At 41.5% G+C, this 17551-nt stretch overlaps 1 protein-coding gene across 3 annotated transcripts in view; it reads right to left on the bottom strand.

The window, feature by feature from the left end:
- The window catches only part of Gk1 (Glycerol kinase 1), a 107006-nt gene extending 97246 nt beyond the window's left edge, over window positions 1–9760 (bottom strand). For 2 of the 3 annotated variants that reach the window (XM_076204278.1, XM_076204276.1), the window contains exon 1: window positions 9635–9760. The gene's annotated coding sequence lies outside the window, so the exon portion shown is untranslated. The remainder of the gene's footprint in view (window positions 1–9634) is intronic. The other variant, XM_076204277.1, reaches the window with a different exon arrangement.
- Between the last annotated feature and the right edge of the window lie 7791 nt (window positions 9761–17551).

The raw sequence follows: 17551 nt of genomic DNA, 5'->3' as shown, positions 1-17551 counted from the left end.
CCCACCCATTTAACTCCCACCACCCTTTCCACCACTCCTATCTCAGCTCCTCATTGATGGCGGGTCATTCCTGCATCCACCAAGTGCCCATGGTCAAACACAATGCAGCAAGACACACTACATCCACAGTAGTACATATGGGTAAATCAAAATGACATTATTAATGACGTGACCTTTAACAAATACCCAGAAATGGTGGTCCTGCATGATGGACATCAGAGAGGACCACCTCATTACTGTATTTACAAAATTCAAACATCCTCTCTGCCATCTGATGGCACAGTGCCCAAGGGGGGCTGACATTGTCTTTGAACCTGGCCTACAACCTTCAGGATCTAGTACTGTATTTTCTCTTTTATTTCAAAGAGCTGAAAACTTGTGACTACTTCCCTGCTCCTAGTACTACAATTTAGTGAAAGAAACCGTGCAACACAAATACAATACTGATGACAGTCCAGTTTCTTCCTTCAATGGAGGGCTGGAGGAACAATACCAGCCATTGTGGAGCTACAGATTTCCTGTCAGTAAAACTAAGAACAATTATTATTATGAATATATTATTATTAATGGTAAGACATATGTGAGAAAGCTATAGGAAAAGGTAAGGATGATTTTTGGGCTTTTATGGATCTGGAAAAGGCTTCTGACAAGGTACACAGGAAGGCACTGTGGGAGGTTTTGCAGATATACGGGATAGGAGGAAAGCTTCTAGGAGCTGTCAAGAGTTTTTATGATAGTAGTAGAGCATGTGTCAGGATTACAAATGGAGAGTAAGTGGTTTGAGGTAAAGGTGGGACTTCATCAGGGATGTGTTAAGGTGCCCTGGCAGTTCAACTTATACATGGATGGGGTGGTGTGAGAGGTAAATGCAAGGGTGGTGGGTCAGGGATTGGAGATGGTTAAAGAAAATGGAGAAAACAGGGAGGTGAGCCAGCTGTTGCTTGCGGATGACACTGCGCTTGTAGCAGGATCAGAGGAGGGATTGAGGAAGTTGGTGACAGAGTTTGGGAGAGTGTGTGAAAGAAGAAAGTTGAAGATAAATGTGGGTAAAAGTAAGGTGATGAAATGTACAAGGGATGAAAGTGGCAGCAGACTGGAAGTGAGCATTAAGGGAGAGCGACTGGAGGAAGTGGATAGTTTTAGATACTTGGGTGCGAATGTGGCAGGAAAGGGTGGACTGGAGGTGGAGGTAGAATGTAGATTGAGAGAAGCAAGTAAATGCCTTGGTGGATTAAAAAATGTAATGAGGAATAGACATTTGGGAATGGAGGCTAAGAGGAGATTGTATGGAGTGGTTGCGCCAACAGCACTGTATGGGGCAGAAACATGAAACATAAGAGAGGAAGAGAGGAGTTTGAATGTATTTACCTAGTTGTATTTTACGGGACGAGAGCTATACTCAGTGACCCATTTTTATATCTTTCCGCATCCAGTTTATTCTTAAAATCGTGTATAGTTTTGGCATTCACCGTTTCTCCGTTCAGTTTGTTCCAGACATCAATCACTATGTGGGAAGCTATTCTTTTTCAGGTCTCTTCTATAAATGTCCTTCTTTAGTTTCTCTTCATGTCCTCTTGTTTCTCTTCTGTCCCACTTTTAATAAGTCATCTCTATTGAGGATTTCCATCCCTTTCATAATTCTGTATATGGTCAGTAAATCACCTCTTTCTCTTCTCTGTTCCAGTGTTGGCAGATGTATTTTCTCCAATCTGTTCATATGTCAGATCTGACAGTGTAGGTGCCATTTTTGTCGCTGCTCTATGGATTCTTTCTAATTTTCTTATGTTCTTCTTTGTGCTGGATTCCAACAATGTTGCGGCATATTCTAGTTTAGGTCTTATCAGTGTAACCACTATTTTTTTAACCATCTCCTCATCTATGTAGTCGAAGGTCACTTTCATTGCTCTTGGTAAGTTAAAAGTATCTCCCAATAATTTGTTGACGTGTTTGTCAGGTGTCAAGTCGCTTGAGATGATTACTCCCAGGTCCCTTTCTGAATTGACTTTTTTGACTTCCTTGTTCCCAATTTTGTACTGATCCGATACTCTAATTTTGCTTTTTCCAAATTCTATTATGCTACATTTCTAGATGTTGAAGCTCATCTCACATTTCTGATTCCATTTCTATATTTTGTCTAGGTCTTCTTGTAGCAATCTACAATCTTCTTCCGTTTTTACTCTCTTGAGTAATTTGGCATCGTCAGCAGAGAAGTTCATGTAACAATTTATTCCCTCATCCATATCATTTATATATATGGCAAACATTAAAGGAGCCAATACAGAGCATTGCAGGATACCACTTTTCACATCTTCCCAGTTTAAATTTTTGTCTCTAAGTGCCACTCATTTTTCTCCCAATTAAGAAATCCTTCATCCATTCTAGCAGCTTACCCTGTATTCCTCCTATTATTAATTTTTTTTTTGTTAATCTTTTATGTGGTATCTTATTGAACGCCCTCTGCAAATCCAAGGAGGCGGATTCTACCCAGCCATCTCATTCTTGTATTATCTCAATAAATCTCAAGTAAAAGCAAATTAGGTTTGTGGTACACAATCTTCCACTTCTAAAGCCAAATTGTTTAGGGTTTATTACTTTATTTTCTTCCAAGTGTTTGGTCCATTTATTTCTGATGACTTTTTCACACATTTTTGCTACTGTGCTTAAAAGGGATACCTGTCCGAAATTTGTAGGATTTTTCCTATTTCCTCCTTTGTATATTGGTTCTGTACTATGTTTGCATCTTTCCAATCTGGCAGTACCTTTCCTTCTTTGAGTGAGGAGTCTATTATCTTGTATAGTTTGTCAGTTCGTCTATACACTCTTTCAGTATCCAATTTGTGTATGAGATGAGGTGTCTGAGAAGTATGATGGGGGTTACTAGGCTGGATAGAGTGAGAAATAAGATGAGGAGGAGAACAGGGGTGGAAAGGAAGTTGGGAGATAGGGTGGATGAAAGAGTATTGGGATGGTTTGGACACATGGAAAGAATGAGTGAAGAAAGACTAGTAAATGAGGTATGGAGGGCAGGCGTGGAGGTTGTGAACATGAGGATGAGATGGATGGATGGGGTGAAAGGGGCTTTGGGGAAGAGGGGAATGTCTGTTGAGGAAGGACAGAAGAGGACAGAAGATAGGGGTAAATGGGGAATTGTTGTATATGGATGATGTGATGCATGAGGTGGAATGGGTGGGGGGATGGGGGGTGAGGTAGTGTGTGTGAGAAAAATTTGACAGTCTGAAAAAGTTCTCCCCATCTTCTCCTTTTCTGCATGAGGGGACGGAGAGGGGGGGAGGGTCGCCGATTTAATGAAGTGGTCTTGCTGTGGATGTGCTGTGCCTTGTGACACTGCCTCTGACCTTGGGCAGTGGACAAGATGTGGGGATGACCCATCATCCAGGAGGTGCCAAGATAAGAGGGAGGGTAGAGGGTGGAGGGAAGGAGGAGAACAAGGGTGGTAAGGGAGTTGGGAGATAGGGTGGATGAAAGAGTATTGGGATGGTTTGGACACATGGAAAGAATGAGTGAAGAAAGACTAGTAAAAGAGGTATGGAGGGCAGATGTGGAGGGAATGAACATGAGGGGGCAACCTAGGATGAGATGGATGGATGGGGTGAAAGGGGCTTTGGGGAAGAGGGGAATGTCTGTTGAGGAAGGACGGGAGAGGATAGAAGATGGGTAAATGGAGAATGATTGTATATGGATGATGTGATGCATGAGGTAGAATGGGTGGGGGGATGGGTGGTGAGGTAGTGTGAGAAAAAATTGACGCAGTCTGAAGGAATTTCTCCCCGTCTTCTCCTTTTCTGCATGAGGGGACAGAGAGGGGGGGGTCGCCGATTTAATGAAGCAGCCTTGCTGTGGATGTGCTGTGTCTTGTGACACTGCCTCTGACCCAGGGCAGTGGACAAGATGCGGGGATGACCCATCATCCAGGAGGTGCCAAGATTAGAGGAAGGGTAGAGGGTTGAGAGGAGTGGAGTGTATTTAGGGATGGAATAGGTGGGAATGGTTTTTATGCATTTTTCTTTTTTGCTATCTCCCTTGTAAGGGGGAAAAAACATTTGGTATATGTAGTAATAATAATAATAATAATAATAAGTTTATTTGACAAAGAATCAATATACATGAAGTGCAGATAATGACAGGAACACAGTTCGAAATAATAATTGCAATTGCTGAGAATAACACAAAAAAGCATGTAAGCTTATTTCCATTGTGGTCCTTTACTATTATTATTATGAAAATTATATGCCATGTTTAATCATTATTGCTACTGATATTTGCTAAGCGCTAAGCCCAAGCCAATATTTGGCAATACCTACCCTACCCTAAATAACTAATCAAAATTAGTTAAAAATTCAGAAAAATGAGATCTCAGTGATACCATATTAATCTACTCTCTACAGAGGTTTACCATGATCTTTTTAATCCTTAAACAACCTGAAAGGCCTCCCTCAACTGAATAAAATCACTTGGCAAGTACACAATGATTTGAAAACCCCAAATCATATCTGATGACTCACTAGACACTACCAAGTATTATGCACCATCACAAAATTAAGAGATCCTCCAGACTAACATTTTGGAAAATTGCAGCACTACCCTAAACTATTTGGTATTATTTCAAAATTTACCAATTATTTTTAAGCATGTCAGATTTACATATGCAATCATATATTGTACTAGGAAAGCTAGGAAAACAATTTACAATAAGCACAACACAGTGAAGCTTCATTCCATGAAGCATTACTCACGGGAACATTTTGCAGATGAACTGGGTAGGACAGACTGGTTGCCAGTACTAAATTGTACTGATGTTTATGAGTCCTGGTCTAATTTTAAATACACATCTCTTACTATTATTGACAGAGTAGCACCTCTCAAAGAGATATGAATAAAACAGAGGATGGAACCATGGGCAACAAACGAAGTATTGGGTTTGATTAGAGATAAAGACAGATTTATTGCAAGATTTAGGAAAAGTAGAAAACAGGAGGACTATAATGGCTATCTATACTATAGGAATCGGGTGAAATATTGGAAGGAAAGAGCCAAAGCTGATTATTGTACTAACATGGTGAACCTGAACAAACACGATTCAAAGAAGCTTTGGCAAACTCTGAAGACCCTAGAAGTTTACACTAAGCAGTAACAAAGCAGACACAATAGGAATCATGATAATCGGCGAGCATAATTCTAATAAGAACACCATAGCTAACCACTTCAACTCCTTTTTCACAACCATAGCCACTAAACTAGTAAAATCCCTCCCAACGGGTTCTCGGAAGTTTGGGCTGGGGTACATTCAGGAGTACTATAAAGATAAGTCCACAAAGTGTTTCCAACTACATAAGACCACTCTAGAAGTAATGCTTAAATTACTGGCTAACATAAGTGCCAATAAGGCTACAGGGTTAGACGATATTCCTGCGAAGTTTGTTAAGGATGGGGCCACAATTATAACTCCTCCAATAACACACATAATAAACTTGTCTATCAGTTCAGGATTTATCCCAAGCAACATGAAAAGGGCTCAGGTAACACCTCTTTATAAGAAAAACACAAAAACTGAGGCAGGAAACTACAGGCCTCTTTCAATTCTAGGTTTTATTTCCAAAGTTTTAGAATGAATCATATACATTCAGTTAGATACCTAGTACCTCAGGAGATGTAATCTACTATATGCCATGCAATCTGGTTTTAGATAGAATTACTCAACAGACACCAGCTTAATATACCTTTACGATCTGATAAAACAGGAATGCGACAGAGGTAGCTACATGGGTTTAGTTTTGTTGGATCTACAAAAGGCATTTGACACAGTGGACCATGATATTTTATCAAAAAAACTTCAGGCATTAGGAGTGGCGAATATTGGCTGGTTCAAGTCCTACCTCACAGGTCACAAACAACTTGTACAGGTAAATGGAGCCTGCTCACGTGACAGAGATAACTTGTGGTGTACCACAAGGACGTGACAGAGATAACTTGTGGTGTACCACAAGGTTCAATTCTAGGACTGCTTCTGTTCCTGGTCTATATTTATGACATGCCAGGTGCAGTGAACTGTAAGTTACTGCTGTATGCAGATGACTCAGGACTAATTGCCTCAGGTAGGGACCCAGTTGAAATAGAGGAGGCCCTGAGTGTTAAACTATCATCAGTCCAGGACTGGCTCATAGATAACAAGCTGTCTTTACACTTTGGTAAAACGGAAAGTATTGTCTTCACATCAAACCTCAACCTCAGGAAACACGGCGGTGTACAGGTCAGATGTGGGGATAATGTCTTGGAGTCAAAACAAGAAGTAACTTATCTTGGAATACCCTTAGATCAGTCCCTCTCAGGAAATGCCTTAACAGGTAAGATTGTATCCAAGTGTTCACATGAAGTCAAATTTTTGTACAGAAAAGCCAGAAATTTTGATATGGAAAAAAAGAAGCTTCTGGTCTCTGCCTTCATACAGCATCACTTTGATTACACTTGTAGCTCTTGGTACAGTGCTCTGAGCAGAAAAAAACAGTCTCAGCTACAGGTTGCACAAAATAAGATTATTAGATTCATGCTAAATTTATCTCAATGTAGTCATATTGGTATAGAAGAATTTAGCAAAGTAGGAATGTTACATACATATACCAAGGCTTCTTCCCCCTTACAAGGGGGGTAGCCAAAAAGAAAAAGGCATAAAATCATTCCCACCCATTCCATCCCTGAATACACTCCACACCCCTCCACCCTCCCTCTTATCTGAGCACCTCCTGAATGACGGGTCATCCCTGCACCTTGTCCACTGCCCTGGGTCAGAAGCAGTGTCGCAAGACACAGCACATCCACAGCAAGGGCACTTCATTAAATCGCCGACCCCCCCCCCTCCATCCCCCATTGCATAAAATGAGAGGACGGGGAGAAATCCCTTTGAGCTGCATAAAATTTTGATCACACATACTAACTCACCGCCCATTCCACCTCATGCAATCACAACATCATCCATATACAACCATTCTCCATTCACCCGTCTTCTGTCCTCTCCCGTCCTTCCTCAACTGACATTCCCCTCTTCCCCAAAGCCCCCTTTCACCCCATCCTAGGACGTCCCCTCATGTTCACTCCCTCCACATCTGCCTTCCATACTTCTTTTACTAGTCTTTCTTCACTCATTCTTTCCATGTGTCCAAACCATCCTAATATTCTTTCATCAACCCTATCTCCCAGCTCCTTTTCCACCCCTGTTCTCCTCCTCACCTCCTCATTTCTCACTCTATCTAGCCTAGTTAACTCCCATCATACTTCTCAGACACCTCATCTCAAACACATTCAAACTCCTTCTCTCTTCTTCTCTTATGTTCCATGTTTCTGCCCCATACAGTGCTGTTGGCACAATCACTCCTTCATACAGTCTCCTCTTAGCATCCATTCCCAAATGTCTATTCCTCATTACACTCTTTAATCCACCAAGGCATTTACTCACTTCTCTCAATCTACATTCTATCTCCACTTTCACTCCACCTTTCCCTGCCACATTTGCACCCAAGTATCTAAAACTATCCACTTTCTCCAGTCGCTCTCCCTTAATGCTCACTTCCAGTCTACTGCCACTTTCACCCCTTGCACATCTCATCACCTTACTTTTACCCACATTTATCTTTAGCTATCTTTTATCACATACTCTCCCAAACTCTGCCATCAACTTCCTCAATCCCTCCTCCGATCCTGCCACAAGCGCAGTGTCATCTGCAAACAACAGCTGGCTCACCTCCCACTTTTCTCTATTTTCTTTAACCATCTCCAATCCCTTGCCCACTACCCTTGCATTTACCTCTCGCACCACCCCATCCATGTATAAGTTGAACAGCCAGGGTGACATAACACATCCTTGACAAAGTCCCATCTGTAAAATATCATGTCCAGCAGCTGAAACTAAATCATATTTACCATATCATTCATAATTCTGCTCCTCCATATGCGAGCTGTAATTTTATGTTTTCTGCTGAGAACCAAATCCGGAACAGTCAAGGGACTTTTATTGTAACTCATGCAGGTCCCTTCACCAAAAATAGTTTTCATTTCACAGGTGTTCAACTATGGAGACCACTACCTATGTCCATTAAGCAGTCAAATAGGAGGGTTACTTTCAAGAAAAAAGTCAAGGACTACTATATGTCTCGGCTATGGACCGAGAACAATCTTGATCGGACAATTTATAGTTTCACCCAACCAACAATTTTCTTATGTGGCTTATGTGTTTCTGGTGAGATATGTTGTATATTGATTGATGGTGTACATCATTTCCATCACAAATGTGTAGTTTTTGAGTGATGAATATTTAATCTTATGCCTACATCTCCTCCCCAACGATCTTGAGGGGACCTGTGGGAAATTGGGGTTTTTGGGTGGGGAGCATTAAATTGAGCAATGTGCATTGCAAAACAGGTCTAAAATCAACAAGCACACAAAAAATATATGGTTTGAGGTTAGGTTAGGTTGAGGTTAGGTTAGGTTGACGTTAGGTTAGGTTGATGTTAGGTTAGTTGTACACAAAATCGCAACTCTCAGTCCTCTTGAAGCTTCATGAATCTATTCCCTAATTTAGGGTTAGCAACTCTTGCGCAGGCAGAGTGGGCTTCGCTAAACAAATCACCAAGTGTATAATACCCAACGATCTTGAGCTACTCATATCCAGGAGTACTAATGTGTAATTCCCCACTCCATCCTGGGGTACAGGTAAAATTTGGAATTAATTTATAGGTGACCCTAGCTGCAATGTGAATGTAGCATTTACTATTAACATGTTGATATTGTTGATGGCCTCCTACCTTCTATCCCGCAGTACTTAATATCTACTCTTACCCTGGGATGGACTCCCCCTTTATTGTCCTACACTTGCTAATATAGCTGTAGAATAATATATCATTAATGGTACTCACTCGTACTGTTTTGGTACCTTTTAGAATTATTTTGTTGTTCCTGATGCATAATGCAATGTTCCTTATTGTGATGGTGTTCAAGTTTTGGTCTCAATATCCTATGTGTTACGAACATTTAGTAGTATAATTATTAGCAAATCTATAATAATCATAATGTTTATGTGTCATATGTGTGCTAATATTCAAGACTGTCTCTGGTCCCCTTAACCCCTACGTATGTTGTCTGTGTAACTTGGTTTAGAAAATTAGTCTATTGAGGACCACAATCATACAATGGATATAAGCTTACATGTTTTTTTGTTATCCTCGGCATTTGTAATTGTTATTATTTCGAACTATGTATGTGTTCTTTTCATTATCTGCGCTTCGACCTTCGTGCATATCGATTCAATACCACATAAATTCATATCATTAATGATTATATATAAAAAAACGAAGTTTTGTCCCTATTCCTATTGACACTCACAATACTGTACTTTGGAATACAATCTTATCAATTTAAAGAATGGACATTAAGTTTCTGTTGGGTCATGCTGATAAACCCTTTGCCTTACTTCCCAGACCCAGACATCTCGTATTGTCAGTCTTAAAAATAAATCATGTAAGATAGCCAAAGGCTGCAAGACCATTGTAACTGTTGTGTGACGATGACGATGTCAAGAACTCAAATTCCATGTCAAACTACTGATGAATATTTGCATTTTCCTTACTTTGAAAACTCAAGGTCTCTGTACAAGACAGTACTTTCTCTACCTCCCCGTCCCGGCCTTTTGCCTACTTGTCCTTGGGCTCAAAGCTCAGCCGACTGTTGATGTAATCGTGTAAACACAGCGGCCTAGTCGCTGAGTACTCAGAAGTCGCTAACAATGGAAAAATAAAACTGGATGCGATCATAAATCGCTAAACTTTAAAACACACGAGAATCTTTGATTTATTTTTTATATATTCTGATGTATATGTGTATGTATAGGATCACATGAAGAATCGTCACCCCAGACTTCGACAGGTTGACAATTCTTCATGTGGGCTATCATAGGGTGACAGTTCTTTATGTGGGCCATCCTGGGTTTTCGATTCTTCGGTTGTATAAACTGATGAAAATAAGCATAACCCTCATTCAACCTAATCGTACCTAACCTAACAGTGGGATATTGTCGATCAATTAATTTTCGTTGAAATCCCGCTCCTGCTTCAATCATTTCTCCCTCAATGATTTCACACCGTTCGTTTTAATCACTCCCTATCCTATTGACAGAAGATTGTAATGTGAAAAAGAAATAAAATCAAGGATAGCGATAGCTAAAAGCACGTTTCAGAAAATGAAAGGGGTTTTAACAAACAAGAAAATGTCTACAGATATAAGGAGAAGAACAGTTAAAACATTTAAATGGTCAACACTATTATATGGTTCAGAAGCGTGGACAATCAGCAAAAAAATGCAGGAAAACTTAGAAGCAGCAGAAATGTGGATATGGAGACGAGTATTAAGAGTACCATGGACAGCGAAAAAAACAAATGAAGAAGTATTGAGAGAATTGGAGACAGATAGGGAACTGATGACAACAATAAGGAAAAGACAGTTGCGATTCTTAGGACATATGAGGAGGGAAGGGTTGGAAGAGGTGGTGATGACGGGAATGGTGGAGGGAAGGAGAGCAAGAGGAAAGCAGAGGGAGAAGTATATGAACGGGCTGATGAGGGCGACGGGAAAACAACTCAAACCAGCACAGATGTTACAAGTAACTAGGGACCGTGAACGGTGGCGCTCCATGGTTGCCGAAGTCCAAGAGGATATGGCACGACGGTAAGGTAAGGCAGAGGTTCCCAAACTTGACCATACCAGGGACCCCAAAACACGAAGAGTCCCGGCCGAGGATTCCCAACCAAATAAAAGTTATCAATGCCATACCGGAATACCCAGTATTACCCAGTACAACGGAGTACATTTAATATTTACTTATTACTGCACATCGCATGAATAAGAAAATATGATGATAGAGAAGCAGTGATATATTTTTTTATTGTAGGCTATATATATTTTTTATCAGTTAAAAAAAACTACTTTCCTTCATTGTGTTGCGGACACCCTCGGGCTTTCTTCCGGACCCTCAGTGGTCCGCGGACCCTAGTTTGGGAACCTCTGAGGTAAGGTATCCTAACCAGCCTAACAGCCAGTGGTGGCTCGCGGAAAGGCATTGTTTGATTGTGGAACTGCAGCACCCCCTATTTTCACTTGATACTATCGATAACATTCAATATAGGGAGTCCTTTTTTCTTTAATTATTTTCTATACTTGTACAAGTACAATATATAATCCTGAAGCTTAAAAAATCACTATGACGTCATGAAGCCCCAGTTTATGAAAATACAAAAAGCTTTGTACTTCGACATGATGAAAAAGACGATTCAGTAAATCCAGGAGTATCTATAGGATTACTCAATTTTTTCATCTAAATTAGATCCAAATTTGAAGAATCATTTAGAAACCAGTACAGTCTTCAAAGGTGTTTCTAAGACCATTGTCACAACTTTACGTTGTGACACACAGACTATTATTTCCCTTTTCTTTTGTCTCCTTTCCGTCCCTTCGCCTATTATTTTTCTTTCGCTCTTTGGAATCGCTGGAAGTCTTAAGGCCTCTAGTAACTAATTGATAGTTCCCCTCCCCCTTCTCTCCAGAGACTGTTGTACGAGTTTAGCGCTAATTAGTTACAGTGCCTTATCGCTTATCGAGTTTAAGTATCTTCTATTTACTCAGGAATTCCCCTCCCCCTTTCTTCCAAAATGCCTTCGTATGCTCGTGATCGAGTCATCACATATGTTATAATGTTACGATTGAAATGTCTCAACTTTTCAGTTTAACTAGTTCACCATATTACATTTGTATCCTTGTACTTTATTATTAGGGTTGGTATATTTTACCTATGTATTACCATTTGATTTTATTTCTCAATTGTTCCCCCCCCCCGCGCTTGCCACTTTCTGTCTAGGCCAGTTTTAATTAGGCTAGTTAGGATCATGTATCCCTTTCTCGTAACTAGTAACTACCTCATAAGACTATTAGAAATGTTTTAACTCCTGCCCAGACGTTGTGTTGCACTTCTCTCGAAATTTAATTATTAGAAGAGTACATACATACATACATACATACATATACCAAGGCTTTTTCCCCCTTACGAGGGAGGTAGCCAAAAAGGAAAAGACATGAAATAATTCCCACCCATTCCATCCCTGAATGCACTCCACACCCCTCCACCCTCCCTCTTATCTTAGCACCTCCAGTGCACCGAAAACTAATGCACTGGACCTCATGTTTAGAGCCCAGTATCACGCAGTAAAGAGTAGGCGTCACGTTCCCACGGGAGGAGTAGGCACAGGCGCGGATCCAGGGGGGGGGGGGGCTGAGGGGGCTGAAGCCCCCCCCCCAATTTGTTCTTCCATGAATCATTGTAAGGATGTCATTTAATCGATTTTAGTACTTTCTGATGTTTTGCCAGGTCTGGGGGTTAAATAAACTGACAGCATATGTGCGGTATTTGGGCGGAATTGTGCTGTGTTTGGCATTTGTTTAATTCCATTTATCTGTTTTGTGCTGCGCGTGTTGTAGGGTTGCCAGGGTTGTGTCTCAGTTGCGCTGAAAAGGGATAGAAAGGAGATATACCACGTTCGTTGGCCGTTTAACATACCTGTATTGTCACCTATATGATTGTTTTGTGTTGTTGAAGCAATCAAGTTGAAGCAATCAATCAAGAAGTATCATTTGCAAACAGTAAGTATTCAGGAATACCACAGGCTTTATAGATATCGTTAATGTAAATCAAAAACAAAATAGGACCTAGAATACTACCTTGAGGTACCCCCATACTTACACCCATTAATCTCGATTTAACACCGTTAAATAAGACAACTTGATTAAGATTAGATAAATATGACTGAAACATCCGAAGTTCAAAGTCTCTTATTCCATACTCAGCCATTTTCATCAATAGAATACTATGATCAACTTTGTCAAAAGCCTTTTTAATGTCTAGAAAAACTGCGGCACATATTTTTTATTAGATAGTCGAGTTGCAATATGTTCTTGTAAGAGAGCAACAGGCATATATGTTGAGTGGTTTTCACGGAATCCAAACTGATTATCGAAAATGATGCCATGGTACTCAAGGTAATCTACCAATTGCTCAAGAATAACGGTTTCAAGTACTTTAGACAATACCGGAAGGATCGAAATCGGACGAAAGTTTGATACGTTTGATGTGGGCCCATCTTTATGGATCGGGTGTACTACAGCAATTTTTAGGACATTAGGAAAACAACTATGTTGAAAGCACAAAGTGATTAAATGCATGAGTAAATGAATAATTTTGGGAGCAGCAAGTTTAAGGATCTTTGTATTAAAGCAATCATAGCCATTGGACTTATTTTTAAGATTATTTATAATACGCAAAATATCGTGAGTTGATGGTTTTATTAGACTAAATTGTTATGAGACTGGAGTTATATATTGAAGTGGGTTTCCTGGGTCATTTGGCAGCTTATCAGCCAATAAACTACCAATTGAACAGAAAAAGTTATTAAACATGTCAGCGATCTCTGGTTGTCAGTTACCTGCCTGTTATTGTGAATAAACAAATTGGGAGTATTATTACTTCTCTTTTTATTAATTACTTCAAGAAGTATTGACCATAGTTTCTTTAGAACCGATGAATTTTCTTCAAGTTTTTTGAGATAGTATTGCTTGCGAGCCGATTTAATTGATGAATTGAGAACATTACGATATCTGATAAAATTGTGTTTATTAAGTTCAGAGTTGCACTTAATGTATTTTTTATAAAGTTTATTTTTTAAATTGATGCATTTCAATAAGTTATTTGTTATCCAAGGTTTGATTGGTATCTTTCTTCTTGATGTTATTTTAGTCGTTAATTTAGTAATTTCTTCATTAAATGTAGTTATCAAACAATTGGCGAAATCATTGTGGTGACAAGTATAATGCACAGTTGCAGTTAACCGTTGAGGTGTAAGCATCTACTCGAGTAAGCAGGTAAACTATTACTTATTTGTTTATAATATCTCTAGCAATTGTTTAATAACCCAAAGGGAAATTGAATAGTGGAACATCTTTCTATAAAAGAAAATTATTACTTTAACTTGATATCGAGATTACCATGTATTTTCCCAAATGATATTTAATTTAATCTAGCAGTTCTCCACAATGTTCTTCCATTTCCTTCTATAATTCTTACAAGAGACCTTACTTGAGATTATGTTTGTGGCAGAATTCTTCTATGAAAATAAGCCTGTGTCAGATATTTGTTTTTTACCCCTGCCAGGCTGGCAGGTCCAGTGAAATGAAGCGAGCAGGGGAACCCGCCAAGATCACTGCATTTTTCAAGCGACGACCTGAATGTGTGCAGATGGATAATGCTACCACAGAGGCAAGTGTTCCGGAGGAAGCCAAGACTGCCGAGGTCCCCCACTCGTCACGTGAAGACGGCACAGTTGCAGTGGCAGCTTCTCAAGAGCCTTGACTTGACATTGCTGATTTCGTGGGGAAGAAGGGAACAGATGCAGAGAAGGTGGTCATCATCCACCAGAAAGTCCCAGTTATCGAGGCTCTTCCATTCAGCTACGAAGGCGGTCAAAAGAGGCGGTTCCAGCCTACCTGGTGCTCGACATACCCGTGGCTCAAATATTCAGTTTTGAAGAACGGAGGATACTGCATGGCTTGTGTGCTTTTCGCCAGTGACACAGCCGGGACTGGAGGCCAGACTAGGCTCGGAGCCCTCGTTTTGGAGCCTATGTCCAAGTACAAGAAGGCCCTAGAGGTTTTGGCGAACCACAACCAGCATAGCTACCATGGCGCTGCCATGACCCGTATGGAGGCCTTTCTCGACACCGTGCGTGACCCGTCGAGGGCCATCAACGCAATCATTGCCACAACGAGGCAGGAACGAGTTGGAAAAAACCGTCTTTTACTCGTTCCGGTAATCGAGAGCGTTCTTTTTTGTGGTCGCAACATGGTCTCCCTCAGAGGACACCGTGACGATGGCCCTTTCTGATTGGTCTCGCCGTCGCTGAGTCTGTGCTAGCTCACACTGTGGAGCCGAGCCGAGCCCTGCAGTCCCCTATGGTCGATCTAGTCTCAGCGTACGCTACGAATGGTGATGTGGTGACGCATCTAAACAAGACCCGGGAAGGTGCACTGACCAGCTTCCAGGACATCTTCAAGAAGGCAGAGGGGCTCCTCCAGGAGACACCATTCCTGTACCTCGAGTTTGCAAGCGCCAAACGCAGCGAGCGAATTTACCTTTCCAGACAGCTGATGAGTATTACCGAAGATCTGTATATGTCCCATTCCTCGACCATGTATTGACTGAGCTGCAGACCCGGTTCGGGAATGATACTATTCCTGTTGGCTTCAAGATCAAGAATCTGCTCAGCAGCGCTGACGGAGATGTTGCTGCTGTACTGGAAGCGGCAAAGGTTTATGAGGCTGACATCGAGACCTTGAGCATCGTGAAGGCGGAAGCAGAGCGCTGGTATTCAACAACAATGAAGTTCGAATCCATTGGAGATGCCCTTGCCCACGCCCAGACCCGAATGTATCCGAACCTGGCCAAGCTCCTCCGAGTTTTGATCACGCCCCCAGTCTCGAACGCAGAGGCCGAGCGTTCATTTTCAACCCTGAAGCGACTGAAGACCTACCTAAGTAATACTATGGGTCAAGATCGCCTCAACGGGCTGGCGCTACTCGGCGTTCACAATGAAATCAATATTGAAATAGACAGTGTAATCAATGTATTTGCCCCCCCCAAAAAAAAACAACAACAACAACAGGAGGTTGATGTTCGTGTGAGATCCCATGAACAATGCTGTGTGTTATTAATGTAATTTAGATACTTTTATTAACAGGTTCAGAAGTTCATACACGTTTTTGTTTGTATTTCTGTTTTTAAAGCTACTTTTATTTTTTATTACTTCCATGAGTCCATGTGCACTAACACTACACACGGATCCTGCAATAATTTCTCTCTATGCGAGAGTATACGCGTGCCAGTGCCTTATCACTGACTAGCACAAGCGTGTAACAATATAAAACAAATATACATTCTATTATATATGTCTAAAATACAGACAAATCTGAAAAACATTATTAAGTTAAGTATACCTCAGACTTCTGATACATCAGACTACTCAGAGGAAGGAATTCATGTTAGCCCCCCAAATTTTTTTATCCTGGATCCGCCACTGAGTAGGCGCGGCACACTCTCCAAGAGATCACTTCTGAGAACCTCGCATCCTCGACAGTGAACATGAACATATTATTCTCATCGTTGGCCATCGCCGATCACGTTGCAGTGACTTGTGTTTAGTGTCCCTCAAACTTACTGAAACAAGAAATGCGTTTCGTGACGCGCCCATAAAAGTGTGTGGCGACGCGCCGCTGGCCTAAACCAGACTGGCCGAAACACATTTTATTCTATTCTAAGAAATTTGGGAATAGAATTCCCACGGTTTTTTTTGGCTAGGCCGTTTGGAGGGTGATTCGATGTATGAGAGTGTGTGGCTTTGGCCACGCCCACTCATACATCTACTAGATGTGCATACTTATGTGATATATGTATGCACATCACGGTGAATGCACCCTTTCTAACATTATCAATGTGTATACATATAATAATAATAATAAAAATAATGAAAAATATTTCAAGGGGGCGCTGAAACTCCACCAGCCGACGCAGTTCATATTCGCATAGGCGGCGCACAAGACCCTCAGATGTTGTCGGAGGCCCTCTCCTCAGAAAAACAGTTGCGGGGCAGTCCTGGAGGTAATGCTTGAGGGTGGCTTCAGGGTGGCTACAATGGTGGCATCTTCTTTCTTCAGGTGTTGGATTTCTCTTGATCTGCCAGAAATAAACGGTCCTCCAGACGCAGACGGAAGAGCAGAGGTTCCACTTTTCTAGATGTGGAGCGAGGAAGTACAAGGGGCTCGTAGTCTGTGACTGCCCTGTACCACCTCGCCCTTTATGATACCTCTGCCTCCAGTCTGTGCTGAAGGAACCGTTGTACCTGGTTAAGAGCCCTGGTGCGTATGCGCAACTGATTTCTGCTAAGAGGGACGACAACATCGACCTCGGGTCTTTGGCGCGCTGCTTCTGCTGCGGCATCAACTAGCTCGTTTCGGACGCCTACATGGCTCGGCATCCAGCTAAGCGTAACACTCCTGCCTTGCTGATGTAGCTTCAGCAGGAGTGCTAGGATGGAGGTCAGTAGGCGTACATTGTCGCTGGGCTGTGTAGTATCCAAGCTGCCTAGCAGAGACTGTGAGTCCGTGTGTATCACCACAGGACCAGTTCTAGATATTAGAGCATGCTCTAACGCTCCTTGGACCGCTATGGCCTCAGCTTGGAGAGTGGACACATGATCAGATACTCTCCTGTCAAAGGTCAAACCATCAGTCACAAAAGCAGACCCCGCACTACGGGGCATGTTGGGGTTCACGGAGTCATCCGTATAATAGACCGCCATTCCAGGTCTTGACAGTGCGTGGATGGGCCTGCGCTAGTACTCTTTCCTGGTCACATAACTTCTTACTGGGAAGCTTAGTAACAACGAACATTGCA

The sequence above is a fragment of the Oratosquilla oratoria genome, chromosome 21 (genome assembly GCF_046742065.1).
Source record: "Oratosquilla oratoria isolate Oo_2021 chromosome 21, ASM4674206v1, whole genome shotgun sequence".
NCBI classification, from domain to species: Eukaryota; Metazoa; Arthropoda; class Malacostraca; order Stomatopoda; family Squillidae; genus Oratosquilla; species Oratosquilla oratoria.
Note: the sequence above shows the minus strand (reverse complement) of the source record. Positions and strands in the feature narration are given on the sequence as shown.